Here is a 14,920-nt window from a genome sequence, read left to right on the forward strand (position 1 = left end):
TTATTATAATCTTCCAAAAAATAATAAAAAAAAAACTTGTCATTTTTATATTTATTCTCTTTATCTTCTCTCATTCCATATCTCTTCCTATCACTTTATTTTCATAAGTCACTTCTTGAAGCGAGATCTAGAGATAAAGTATTCTTACTTAGAGTGCATCATGGGATTGATGAAATACTCCATAGGAGAACGAAAGCAAAGAAACTAATATTGGAGATTGACCATAAAACAATTGTCAAGGAGAAGCATATACCAGTGGAATGTTTAGAACATATGAGTAAGCTTTTTTGTATAAAATTTGAGTTTATTCTTTAAATTTAGATTCCTGTTTTCAATTATATTGATATAAAAACTATTGTTATGCAGAAAAATTGTTGATATGTTGTCAAAATTTGATGTTTATCTCAAATATTTTCAACATGCTCAAGGAAACTCTGTATCTAATAGAGTTGCCTATATAGGGACACAGTTTTCCAATAGGCGACCGACCTTTTGAGACACAAGTCATGTGTGATCAATTGAATATTCAATGATATGAGATCTATCCGAAAAAAATGAAATGAAGCTGAAGAATCATCGATGACAAATAGTTTGATAAGGAATTTGAAGTCTACTTTGTTTTTAAAAATGTATTTTAAATTTCTGAAAGAAAAAAGTTAGGGTTAAATGCTCTGACACCCCAGGTTTGTCTTTATTGCTCATAGATTAAACTAATAATAATAATAATAATAATAAAAAGCCTAAACCTCCTTTCAGGTTTGGTTAACTTTGCTTTGACACCCCCTTTCATTAATTGACCGTTAAAAAAAGTCAAAAGTCAACTAATTAAAAAAATGTAATACCAAAACTGCACCAGAATATGAGATGTATAACGCCATTAATGAGTTTGAGACCAACTAGGCCATAAATGACGTGGACCTTGACTTTTTTTGTTTCATTTTCTATTGAGTTGGATGTTTAATTGAGGTATATGATTGTTAAAGCTAATTATATACTTCAGACTAATGTTTTATTATTTTCAATCAATTCAATTCATAAAATGAAGGAAAGCAGAGGAAAAAAGAAAAGAAGAAATAAATAGAGAAAAAAGATGACATCGTATTATGAACATTTCTTGTTTTTCTTTTCCTATTAGTTAGTGAATTTTGAACCTCATAGCCTTATCCTTATTATAGGGTTGTCCACTTTTTTCCAGAGCAGAAGGGCAATTCTCATAATCGGTAAGGCTTTCATTATATAAAATATATTAAGTAATCGTCGATCTATATTGTTAGATTAATAAGTTAAATTGTGTATCATGATTCAAAATCAATTTCATAATAATTTCATTGGATTGATTTAAAAATATATATATTCATAATATTAATCAATTTCGTAATAATTTGATTAGATTGATTTAAAGAATAAATCAGAAATGCTAGATGTTGTTTTTTATGATGATTTTATGTGAGATTGGTAGTGCACTTCTTTGATTCATGGCTTATGCCTAAATTAAAATGATATCTAAGTTAATTTAGGTTGATATTTGTGTCCAAATTAAAATTACTTATTTTGGGAAATAGTAGTTTTGGTATTATATTTTTTTAATTAGTTGATTTTTGGCAATATTAAATTAAAATGATATATCTAAGTTAATTTAGGTTGATATTTGTGTCCAAATTAAAATTACTTAAATTGGGAAAGAGTAGTTTTGGTATTATATTTTTTTAATTAGTTGATTTTCGACTTTTCTAACTATTAATTAACAAAGGGGTGTCAGGGCAATATTAACCAAATCTTAGAGGATGTTTAGACTTTTTTTTTCACTAATTTAATTTGTGAGTAATAGAGGCAAACCTGATAGAGTGTCGAGCATTTAACCCCATTCTAAACCAATAATTACAATCACATTTATTTCTGCTCCTATTTCTTCTAGGCTTTAGAGCAGCTCCATTAGTGCTCTGTTTGGCGAAAATGGCACTACTTTTGGAAATTGCATGCTCCAATGGAATATGGGAAAAGTGGGCCCCAAATTTGTGATCGTCATGGAGGTCACCAAAAAGGGCGATTGGGAAGGCGATTGGGGCTCACTTTTTGTGGGCCCATTTTTGTTTTCTTTTATTTTTTTAATTCAGACCCGGAACACTGTACCAACCCAAAACACTGTTCCTAAGGGCATGCTTTGCTGAAATAAAAGCTAAAATTCAGATTTTTGGATTACTTTGGTCTTTTTTTTTTTTTTTTTTTTCTTCAAAATAATTGAACCAATGAGCCGTTAAGGCATTGATTGGCTAACACAAACAGTGCCTTAAAGGTTTTTTTGGGCAAAAAAAAGTTTTAAAAAATTGAAAAAAAGTGATTTTTTTTCGTTTTCAAAATTTTCAATCTTCCTATTAACATTATAGCCGTTTTAGGTACAATTTTTTTATTTATATGATTTCCCTAACAAATTAAAATTTATTTTAAAATATTATTTTTTTTTTATTAAAAAAAATGTGTCTTTGTTTTCACTATAAATTAATAAATTAAATGATATTAGATATTGTATTGTTTACAAGATTTCATACATATTGGCTAAATAATTTAATCAACAAACAATTTAATTTTTTATTTCAAAATAAAACATTACACAATAAATATTCCATTACATAAACTTCAGAACAATTTAAAGATAAAACAATGCAACATAAATTAAACATGTTCTTCACCAAAGCGGTTCCACAAATTTTCAATTAAATCTTTCCTCAACCACATATTTGTCTCTTTGTTGCGAATTTGGACTTAGCGAGAATAGATGTGTACCGCTAAGACTGATGGATTTTGAATTAAAGTGGGAATCGAGATTGTCTCCTCTGGTGGCGGAGTCCATCTTCCAACATTGACATGACGCTCATCTTCAATGATCATGTTGTGAAGGATGATGCACGTTTTCATTATAAGGCACAAGTCTCCTTTATCCTAAAAACGCACTGGTCCTTGCGTTATTGCCCATTTGCTCTGCAAGACCCCAAAAGCTCGTTCCATATCTTTCCTACAGGCTTCTTGTCTCTGAGCAAAAAGTTTATCTTTTGTTGTAGTTGGGTGTGGGATAGTCTGCATCAAAGTTTCTCACTTAGGGTATATACCATCAGATAGGTAATACCCCATTGTATGGTAATGGCCGTTCATAACGAAATTAACCGGAGGAATTTAGCAAGTAACGATACTGTTGAACACTGGAGAATGATCTAGCACATTAATATCATTGTGTAAACCCGGCATTCCAAAGAATGCATGCCAGATCCACAAACTTTTGAGGCAACTGCCTCCAATATGAGCGTAGGCGTATGAGAGCATCATTTGTGCGTGCCATGCCACGCCACCGGACAATTCTTCTACTCCAAGTGCATACGGTCGATAGAACCAATCATACTTGGGAATCCTCTCCCCTCCCCTTCTTGAAGTAGTGGTGTTATGTCGGCTTCGTTGGGTGGGTGCATGTACTCTTCCCCATACACACCAATAACAACCTTACAAAATGTCATCAGGGTTTCAATGGCAGTGCTCTCGCTGATTTTAATATACTCTTCACAATGGTCAACTGCACAACCATATGCGAGTATATGTATTGCAGTTGTCATATTTTGTATAGAAGACAACCCCAAACGACCTGTTGCATCCCTTTTTTTTTTGGATGAAGTAGTCGTCATAAGCTTTAACATCATTCAAAATATGAAAAAATAGTTCTCGTCGTATCCTGAATCGTCTGTTAAAGTACTCCGGTGGATATATGCAATTCTTGTCAAAGTAGTCTTTCATTAGTTGACGATCGCCTTTCTCTCGATCACGATGAATGTATCGCCTTTTACGCAGTTTAAAAACTTCTGATGAAGAGGATGATGAAGAAGATGATGAAAAAGATGAAGAATTAGAGTCTGACAAAGGAAAAATCGTGATGAGGAAGCCATTGGAATTTTGAGATTGAAAGATATATGAATTGATATTTTGCTAGAATAAGTTGAGATGAATGTAATGATGATGAGATGAACAAATAGTTGTTTATATAACATGAAAAATATAACCGTTAGGAAAAAGTTAAAAAAATAAATTTTATTTTAAATATTAAAATATTAATATTTTTGGAGAGCGAAAATGCACCATTGGAGTACATGCGATAGCTAAAATTTGGAGACTCTAAAACGCTGACGTGGCTATAGGAAACGCTGATATGGTTATTGAAAAATGTTGATGTGGCAAATTCGGAGAGCCTAATTTTAGAGAGTCTATTGGAGATGCTCTTAGGGGCAATATGGTATTTGCTGTGTGTATACATCGTACTGGAAATCATACTACAAGAAGGATTGCAAAAAAGATTCTGGCCCTACAAAATGCCGCCTTAATTATTTGGAATGTGACGCTCTTAAGGGCAAATAGTATAAACGTTTTTAAGGGTTGGATCCTGACAATCATGATCACTTTCAAGTATGTAATATTTAAAAATATAGTGACAAAAAGTAGGGCTGCAACTCGGGCAGGTTGGACAGGCATGGCACTCATCTCGGTCTAGGCCCATATAGAAAATCTTTAGCCCAAGCCCAGCTCGAGCCGACACTAAGCCCACCTCAAAATAATTTGTGTGTAAAAAATAAATCAATTAATGCTACACCCATGACTTGAACCTGAAACCTTAAACATAAATCTCAAGCACATTACCAACTTGGCTACTACACTCTTGTGACTTAAGCATAATTATAAATATATATAATATTTTCAGACTCGGGTTAGGCTTCGGGCTTCATCCATATCAACCCAAGCCTAGCCCGAATTGAATTCGGGTTCAAAATATATAGCCCGGGCCCAAACCAAAATTAGAAAAACATTACCCAAGCCCATAAAAATTCGGGCTGGGCTCGGGTTATTTTGGATTGGGCCCGCCCGAGTTGTAGCCCTAACAAAAAGTGTGATCTTCTCAAAGTTCGTGGAAAAGTACATTTTTATTGTTTATGATTGGGTTTTCAAAACTTTTATGCTCCGTTTGGTTGGATGGATGGAAAAATTGATAGAGGGGGGGGAGAAGGGATAGATGAGGCATTCCTAGGGAAGGAAGGGGAGATGTCTCCCTCAAATTTTATTTGGTTGCATGGAATGAATAGTAAAAAGGATGGATGAGATGACACATTATTATTTTTTTTAGTTGGAAGGAAGGGAAAAAGGGGTTTTATATTCTTTTTACCAATATACCCTCATTATTTAAAATTATAAAAATTCTATATTTATTCCAAGTTTATAGGAAGGTTAGAAATGAAAAATACATATTTTTGTTAATTGTTACTTCTTTCTCTCTCCTCTTCCTTCCAATTTTAGGGGATAGAAAAATACAAAGAAATGAGGGATGAAGCCTTCCTCCCTTTTTTCCCTTCCCTCAAACCAAACACGAAAAAATTATTTTATCCACCCTCTCATCCATCCCTCCTTAATCCCCTCCCTCCAAACCAACGCTGCATTAGGAATGTTTTCTGCAATTTTTATCACTTGTATTCATAAACAATGATGTTGTCTTTATTTACTTATAAGCAATTACAGTCAGTTCTCTATTGATTTTGAAAGTAATAAGGCTCGTTTCGGAAAACTTATGATGTGGAACATCCCAATGTAAATTTGCATAACAATTTTCAGATTAGGTGTCATTTCTAGCTTGAATGATAGGTTAATTATTTGCCTGTATTTTATCATCAATTCGAATGAAACGATTTTATATGTTTGGATGCATCTTTCTTTTCCTGTACAATTTTAATTCTTTCCCCCTATTTTTTTGCTGTTACTAAATTTAATGTCTTTATCACTTCAATGTGTTTGGCTCATAAAAAATCGTGGTCCTTTCCAAGTGTGGAAAGGAGAGTGGGTGTCATGGTCGTATTAGAAACTGTTGTCGTTTCAAAGTGGATTTTCCAAACAATATTCCAGTTGGAAGTTGTAGGGATCAGCCGATTGAATGAAGGATTGGAATAACCATCTTCAAAGGTTCTTTTTGTCTTGAAAAAGGACTTTAGGAATGTTCTATAGCTAGTGGAAAGAAAAAATGTATTGAAAGTGCGAGACTTGTAATTGAAAGAGCTATGGACTGCTTGCTGGAAAGTAAGAAAAGTAAGTGTTGGACTTAAATTAGACATAATTGAAGTATATTATTGGAATGTAAAGATAAATGAAATGATAAGTAAAGATGTTGTATTGTTGTGTGTATTGAACATGATTTGCATATTAAGCCTAAATACTCTATTTATAGAGCCTTCTTGTAACAATTGGAAATGTGATCTTTCAGCCTTCTCTCAACGTTGATAAGTGTAAAATCATATTCTTCCGTAATTTACAACTGATAAATAGTGATCTTGGTGGTTGTATGCATGTTTGCAATCGTTTACCCACATTCTGGAACTGCCCAAATGGAAAGGCGACGGTTTCCAACAGCAGTTGAAAACTTCCACCTTGAAGGTTCGGATTATGCCACGTGTCTCATGTCTTCCTTAGTCTTCTCACAATATTGACACATGTAAGAACATGATGTCCCATGAATTACAACTTTGAATGAGTGATTTTGGTGGTTCAATTCCAATTGAAGGCTTCTAGCCACGTTCTGAAACTGCTAAATGGAATAGGCTACGATCTCCGAACTGCCTGTAATGGCCTCTAACTTGCAGGTAATTGTTTTCTTCTCTGCCTGCCATGTGTCCACTTAGAAAGTCACACGTCTTTCCAACTGCAAGTAACTGATTCCCTCTTTGGCTGACACGTGTCTTATTTAGCAACAACTTTCTAACTGTAAAAAACTATTTCCTTCTGCCATGTATCAACTTGGAAAGTCACACGTCCTTCCAACTGTAGGTAATTGCTTCATTTTTTGGCTGACACATGTCCCTGTGTAGCTACTTGTACTAAATGGCTACATTTTTCACATGTTGCTTTATGATTGAATATTATTTGTATATCACTCTTCCAATTAGAAACGCTCACATTTCTAATAAGAAACGCTCACCTTTCCATTGGGATCGCCACAATAACCTTTCCAACTGAAAGATATTTATGGTATAAACAGGAACGGAGCCAATGAAGGCCTAGGGGGGGCACGTGCCCCCCTGAATTGGCCAGCAACCTATAATATATGTGGTAATTATAAAAAAAAATTCCATATATATGAAAAAATTTATATAGTGCCCCCCTCAAATTTGTAGTTTCTAAAATTATATTTTTATTTTTTCTTTATTTTCTCTTTTACTCTCCACATTCTTAAATTTCCTTAGTAGAAAAAGTCAATTTTTTTTTCCTCAATTAAAACTTTTTAACTATTTCCTTTTAAAGTTTTCTCATTTTTCTTTCCTTTTATATTTTAATATTTTTCTTCTTTTTTGTCTTTTGAATTTTATAGTTGTTATACACACACACACACCCACACACACACTCTGTATTTATTTATTTTTTTTGGCAGTGTGCCCCCCTCACTTGAAATCCTGGCTCCGTCACTGGGTATAAACACAATGTATTGTATTAAATCGAGTAATGGAATATATATTATAGTAAGAAATTCATATACACTATAGTTGGATATGATTATTATTATTATTATTATTATTATTATTATTATATATATATATATATTTTTTTGGCCAGCATGCTTGGTGTCCATGAAATTCTTGCTCTTTGATAAGCAAGAGATCGAAAGTGATCTCTTGTTCACTAGTGAGTCACATTATACATAATGACCTTTAGATATGATTGATAATTTACTCATGGTTCGTAATAGAAAAATACATATAAATAGAGCTCCGTCTTTCGATTGAAGGTATTAATTCTTATTTTTTTCCCTACATATATTTTTAGCTTTTGTATAAGTTATTCGTTGAATAGAACTTCATGAAATAATAATCATATATAAGTCTTGTCAAATTTAGTTCTGAAGATAGCCACTTTATCAATATTGTCACAATTCATTTCAATCTTCATATGGTTCATATTTCATTTGTTTGATGGATAAAAATTTATATCTTAGACAACAAAATAGTTTAATTGACAATGGATCCAGTGGGACAATAATTACCTAAAGCAGGGTTGCAGTTTCATTGTTGGGATCAGTGGCTCCAAATGTCCATGCATCCCTATGATTACCAAATATGACAAACCAATATGTAGTTGCAAATTGGTGATTAAATTATACTTTACTTTTTGGGAAATTACCACACGGTCTAGAATTGTTGATCAGACCAATTACTATTTGATAAATAAAAATTAAATAAAATGTTATATATTTTTGACACATTTATGTTAAATGATGATCGGTACTAAGATCATTGATATGGATCAATTATCATTTTATTTAAGTATCAAGTGGTGATTAGCGTGGAAACAATGATTAAAATTACTTTATTTTGATTATTTTATTTATTATTTTAGTATGAGTCAATTAGTTCAATAGAAAAGAGCAATTAATTTTTTTTTTTACTTTATGAATGGTAATTATGAAGTATCACTATTTTAATTACGATATTGTGGTATAAAAATGGCGATTAAATTTTCTACTAAAGGTAAAGATAAGATAGAATATAGGCTATATTACTTCTATTATTTTTTCCTTTTTCAACAATAAATCCCTATCCCATAATATATTATTACACAATGGTCAAGTCATATTAATGGGTGGGTCATGATTTGTAGCTGTTATGGCCAATATATTTATGTAATTATTATTATGTATTGTAATTATATAATTAAAAAAACCATATACATATATATATATATATACAATGGTCAAGTCATATTAATGGGTGGGTCATGATTTGTAGCTGTTATGGCCAATATATTTATGTAATTATTATTATGTATTGTAATTATATAATTAAAAAAACCATATATATATATATATATATATATATAGATTACATATAGTATAATTTGTTCTATTTCAAGGACCGAAGTAAAACGCAAAAGTTCCACAAATATAAAAACTGAAACCGAAATTATACTAGCGAGGAATCAAAACGTTTCAGTTCTATTTCAATTCGTTGGGTTTCACCGACTCTTTATGTATCATTAGGTTTCGTTTGTGTTGAGGCTGAAATTCGCGCAGTCCGATACGATACCATTTTCCTGTAAGGAAGAGAGGAGAAGATCGATGAACCTTGACGGCACCGGTGTGGTGCCTGCCAAGAGCTCTCCAACGATCAAATTAGTCACGAAGGTTTAAAAAGAAGACAGGGATTAATAATAGTTTTTACGTCGTACCTTCTTTAATGGCTTGGTGCCCTATTTATGGCTGTCGATTGGAATCAAAATTGTTCCGCTGATGTCGATGGTTGATCTTATCTCCCGCTTGTGTGAAATCATGGGAGATTTGTTGCCAGATTTGTCGGGATATGATTTAATCCTTTTGACCTCCTCCAGTTATAAAAGGATTATTCTTACCTGTTGAACCACGTCAGATTTCATTATCTTTGATAATGAAATCTAATCAATCTTATCGAGGGTAGGGTAGGTTTATATTTTTCCCTATCAGTTGCCCCACATTCCCAAGTTTGCACGTCTAGCTTTGGGAATGTAATAAATAATAATAATAATAAATTTTTTTTTTCAACCCCTGTGAACAGTCCCCGCGGGTACTATTTGCGTGAATAGTAACTCATGATTTTTTTTTCAACTCCTGTGAAGAGTACCCGCGGGTACTATTCATGTGAATAGTAACTAAGGGAATTTTTTTTTTTTTTTTAAATACCCCTGTGAACAGTACCCGCGGACACTATTCATGTGAATAGTAACTCAGGAAATTTTTTATTTATTTATTTCGCACCCAAGGGAACAGTACTCTTCCTTTGATAAGGGAATAAATTGTATGAGTTTTACTCCTTTAATAAGGGAATTAAACTTTACGAGTTTTCTCAGCTCGTCCATGTAGTAAGGGAATTGAACTTTAAGAGTTTTACTCAGCTCACTTCTTTAATAAATGATTTTTATTTACTATCCCTTATTGTAAAGAGATATTAATTACGAGATTCATCCAACCCGGGTCCTTATAGTACAAGATATTCATTTATTATCCCTTATATTACGGGGATATGGATTACGGGATTCATTTAGCCCGGGTCCTGATAATACAAGATACTTATCCTTATAGTCTGGGGATATGGATGACGGGATTCATTCAGCCTGGGTCCTTGTAATACAGGACACTCATTTACTATTCCCTTATAGTACGGGGATACGGATTACGGGATTCACTCAGCCCGGGTCGGACACTCATTTACTATCTCATACAGTACGGGGATACGGATTACAGGATTCACTCAGCCCGGGTCCTTGTACTACAAGACACTCATTTACTATCCCTTATAGTACGAGGATACTGCACGTATAAACTAAAAGGAATTTTATTAACAAAAAAACATGTGACGGAGCTACCCTCCATTTAAAATGATTAACTAAGATACCCCCAATCTTTATTGTGAATGACTTGATAAGGTTAATTCCAGCCGTGAGACAATTTCTAGTCGGTATACTCATCTGAATCCTTCTAATGATATGTGCTGTTGCTCTGGCTGAAGAAGGATTTCTTATATTTGGTATTATTTTCATCCCTTGCAAGAGGGGCTGGCCTCTTCTTGTCTTCTCATTTCTTCTTTGCACTCATGGTGTCTTCAGCGTTGATGTGTTTTTGCGCTCTGACCAGCAACTCTATCATGCTGGTGGGAGGTTCTTTTGATAAAGAGAACAAGAATCTGGAGGTTTGGAGTCCTCTTATGAAAGCGGTCAAAGCTACCTTGTCGTCCACCTCTTCTATCTGCAACATCTCTGCGTTGAATCGGGTGATGTATTCCCGAATCGACACTTCCTTTTGTTGTTCCACGGCAAACAGGTAGGTAGCCGGCCTCCTATGCCTCTGACCTGCAATGAAGTGGCTCACAAACTGCTTACTCAATTCTTCAAAGGTGTTGATGGTTCCTGGCTTCAACTTGTTAAACCAAACTCTCGCTGATCTCGTAAGTGTAGTGGTAAAAGCTCGGCACATGATTTCATCTGGCACAGTGTGTAAATGCATAGAGCTTGAAAAGTTTCCAGGTGATCGAAGGGATCTTTGGTCCCATCGAAGCTTTCAAACGAGGGTATCCTGAACTTGCTAGGTAGTGGACATTTCATAACGGCGGGGCTGAAAGGCAGGTTGGTCCTTTGTACCCGGTCATCTACAGCGGCATGACCTTTCCCTTTCATAGCCTGCATTACATCTTCCATTTTCCCCTTAAGATCCTTGATCTGCAAGTCGATATGGGTAACTTTCTTTGTCTTTTTCTTAAGACAGAAGGCTATGCTTTCAGGAGGTCGGGAACTCCGTGGGAAAGATGGGTGAACCGCCTCTCTATGTCGGGTTCCTACCTGGCTTTGTTCGACGTCAGTCTCATTTTGTGGGGGATGATTATCCTTCTCTTCAAGATTCCCATTACCTCCGTTTGGACTTGAGAGATCTTGTCCTGGAAAGTTTTGTTGAACTGGTGGAACAAGGTGTTACAAGAGTATTGCATTTTGCTGGATCAACTGGTTCATACCCTGACTCAAAGTTTGAACCTGCAGTTCCGACACTGCAAGCCGTGCCTGGTCGGTTGGGACATCCAGGTTTTCACCCGACTCTACCCTTTAACCAAATCCCTGCGACGGTGTTCCTTCGGTAACCATACCAGACTACAAACTTATATACCCAACGAGTAATTAATTGATTCAAGGGAATCGTCGTTCCCACAAACGGTGCCAACTGTTAAGGCTGAAATTCGCGCAGTCCGATACGATACCGTTTTCCTGCAAGGAAGAGAGGAGAAGATCGATGAACCTTGACGGCACCGGTGTGGTGCCTACCAAGAGCTCTCCGACGATCAAATTAGTCACGGAGGTTTAAAAAGAAGGCAGAGATTAATAATAGTTTTTACGTCGTACCTTCTTTAATGGCTTAGTGCCCTATTTATGGCTGTCGATTGGAATCAAAATTGTTCCGTCGATGTCGATGGTTGATCTTATCTCCCACTTGTGTGAAATCATAGGAGATTTGTTGCAAGATTTGTCGGGGATATGATTTAATCCTTTTGACCTCCTCCAGTTATAATAGGATTATTCTTACCTGTTGAACCACGTCAGATTTCATTATCTTTGATAATGAAATATAATCCATCTTATCGAGGGTAGGGTAGGTTTATATTTTTCCCTATCAGTTGCCCCCCATTCCCAAGCTTGCACGTCTAGTTTTGGGAATGTAATAAATAATAATAATAAATTTTTTTTTTCAACCCCTATGAACAGTACCCGCGGGTACTATTCGCGTGAATAGTAACTCAGGATTTTTTTCAACTCCTGTGAATAGTAACTAAGGGAGTTTTTTTTTTTTTTTTTTTTTTTAAATACCCCTATGAACAGTACCCGTAGGCACTATTCACGTGAATAGTAACTCAGGAAATTTTATTTTATTTTATTTATTTATTTATTATTATTTTTTTTTGCACCCGAGGAAACAGTACTCTTCCTTTGATAAGGGAATCAATTGTATGAGTTTCACTCCTTTAATACGGGAATTGAACTTTACGAGTTTTACAAAGCTCGTCCCTTTAATAAGGAAATTGAACTTTACGAGTTTTACTTAGCTCACTTCTTTAATAAATAATTTTTATTTACTATCCCTTATTATAAGGGGATATTAATTTCAGGATTCATCCAACCCGGGTCCTTGTAGTACAGGATATTCATTTATTATCCCTTATATTACGGGGATATGGATTACGGGATTCATTCAGCCCAGGTCCTGATAATACAAGATACTTATCCTTATAGTCCGGGGATATGGATGACGGGATTCATTCAGCCCGGGTCCTTGTAATACAGGACACTCATTTACTATTCCCTTATAGTACAGGGATACGGATTACGGGATTCACTCAGCCCGGGTCGGACACTCATTTACTATCCCTTATAGTACGGGGATACGGATTACAGGATTCACTCAGCCCGGGTCTTGTACTACGGGACACTCATTTATTATCCCTTATAGTACAGGGATACTACACATATAAACTAAAAGGAATTTTATTAAAGACCATCATTGCCTCAAGGCTTATTAAAAACAAAAAAACATGTGATGGAGCTACCCTCCATTTAAAATGATTAACTAAGATGCCCCCAGTCTTTATTGTGAATGACTTGATAAGGCTAATTCCAGCCGTGAGACAATTTCTAGTCGGTATACTCATCTGAGTCCTTCTCATGATATGTATTGTTGCTTTAGCTGAAGAACGATTTCTTATATTTGGTATTATTTTCATCCCTTGCGAGAGGGGCTGGCTTCTTCTTGTCCTCTCTTTTCTTCCTTGCACTCATGGTGTCTTCAGCGTTGATGTGTTTTTGCGCTCTGACCAGCAACTCTATCATGCTGGTGGGAGGTTCTTTTGATAAGGAGAACAAGAATCTAGAGGTTTGGAGTCCTCTTATGAAAGCGGTCAAAGCTACCTTGTCGTCCACCTCTTCTACCTGCAACATCTCCGCGTTGAATCGGGTGATGTATTCCCGAATCGACTCTTCCTTTTGTTGCTCCACGATAAACAGGTAGGTAGCCGGCCTTTTATGCCTCTGACCTGCAATGAAGTGGCTCACAAACTGCTTACTCAATTCTTCAAAGGTGTTGATGGTTCCTGGCTTCAACTTGTTGAACCAAACTCTCGCTGATCCCTTAAGTGTAGTGGGAAAAGCTTGGCACATGATTTCATCTGGCACAGTATGTAAATGCATAAGAGCTTGAAAAGTTTCCAGGTGATCGAAGGGATCTTTGGTCCCATCGAAGCTTTCGAACGAGGGCATCCTGAACTTGCTAGGTAGTGGATATTTCATAACGGTGGGGCTGAAAAACAGGTTAGTCCTTTGTACCTGGTCATCTACGGCGACATGACCTTTCCCTTTCATAGCCTGCATTACATCTTCCATTTTTCCCTTGAGATCCTTGATCTGCAAGTCGATATGGGTAACTTTCTTTGTCTTTTTCTTAAGACAGAAGGCTATGCTTTCAGGAGGTCGGGAACTCCGTGGGAGAGATGGGTGAACCACACCTCTACGTCTGGTTCCCACTTGGCTTTGTTCGACTTCAGTCTCATTTTGGAGGGGATGATTATCCTTCTCTTCAAGATTCCCATTACCTCCGTTTGGACTTGAGAGATCTTGTCCTGGAAAGTTTTGTTGAACTGGTGGCACAAGGTGTTGCAAGAGTATTGCATTTTGCTGGATCAACTGGTTCATACCCTGACTCAGAGTTTGAACCTGCAGTTCCAACGCTGCAAGCCGTGCCTGGTCGTTTGTGACATCCAGGTTTTCACCCGACTCTACCCTTTGACCAGATCCCTGCGACAGTGTTCTTTCGGTAACCATACCGAACTGCAAACTTATATACCCAACAAATAATTAATTGATTCAAGGGAATCGTCATTCCCACAGACGGCGCCAACTGTTGAGGCTGAAATTCGAGCAGTCCGATACGATACCGTTTTCCTACAAGGAAGAGAGGAGAAGATCGATGAACCTTGACGGCACCGGTGTGGTGCCTGCCAAGAGCTCTCCGACAATCAAATTAGTTACGGAGGTTTAAAAAGAAAGCAGGGATTAATAATAGTTTTTACGTCATACCTTCTTTAATGGCTTGGTGCCCTATTTATGGCTGTCGATTGGAATCAAAATTGTTCCGCCAATGTCGATGGTTGATCTTATCTCCCGCTTGTGTGAAATCATGGGAGATTTGTTGCCAGATTTGTCGGGGATATGATTTAATCCTTTTGACCTCCTCAAGTTATAATAGGATTATTCTTACCTGTTGAACCACGTCAGATTTCATTATCTTTGATAATGAAATCTAATCAATCTTATCAAGGGTAGGGTAAGTTTATATTTTTCCCTATCAGTTGCTGTG

Source organism: Cornus florida, unplaced genomic scaffold (assembly GCF_030987335.1).
Source record: "Cornus florida cultivar Cherokee Brave unplaced genomic scaffold, ASM3098733v1 CherokeeBrave_3.0.0_Hap2_Chr10, whole genome shotgun sequence".
Classification (NCBI taxonomy): domain Eukaryota; kingdom Viridiplantae; phylum Streptophyta; class Magnoliopsida; order Cornales; family Cornaceae; genus Cornus; species Cornus florida.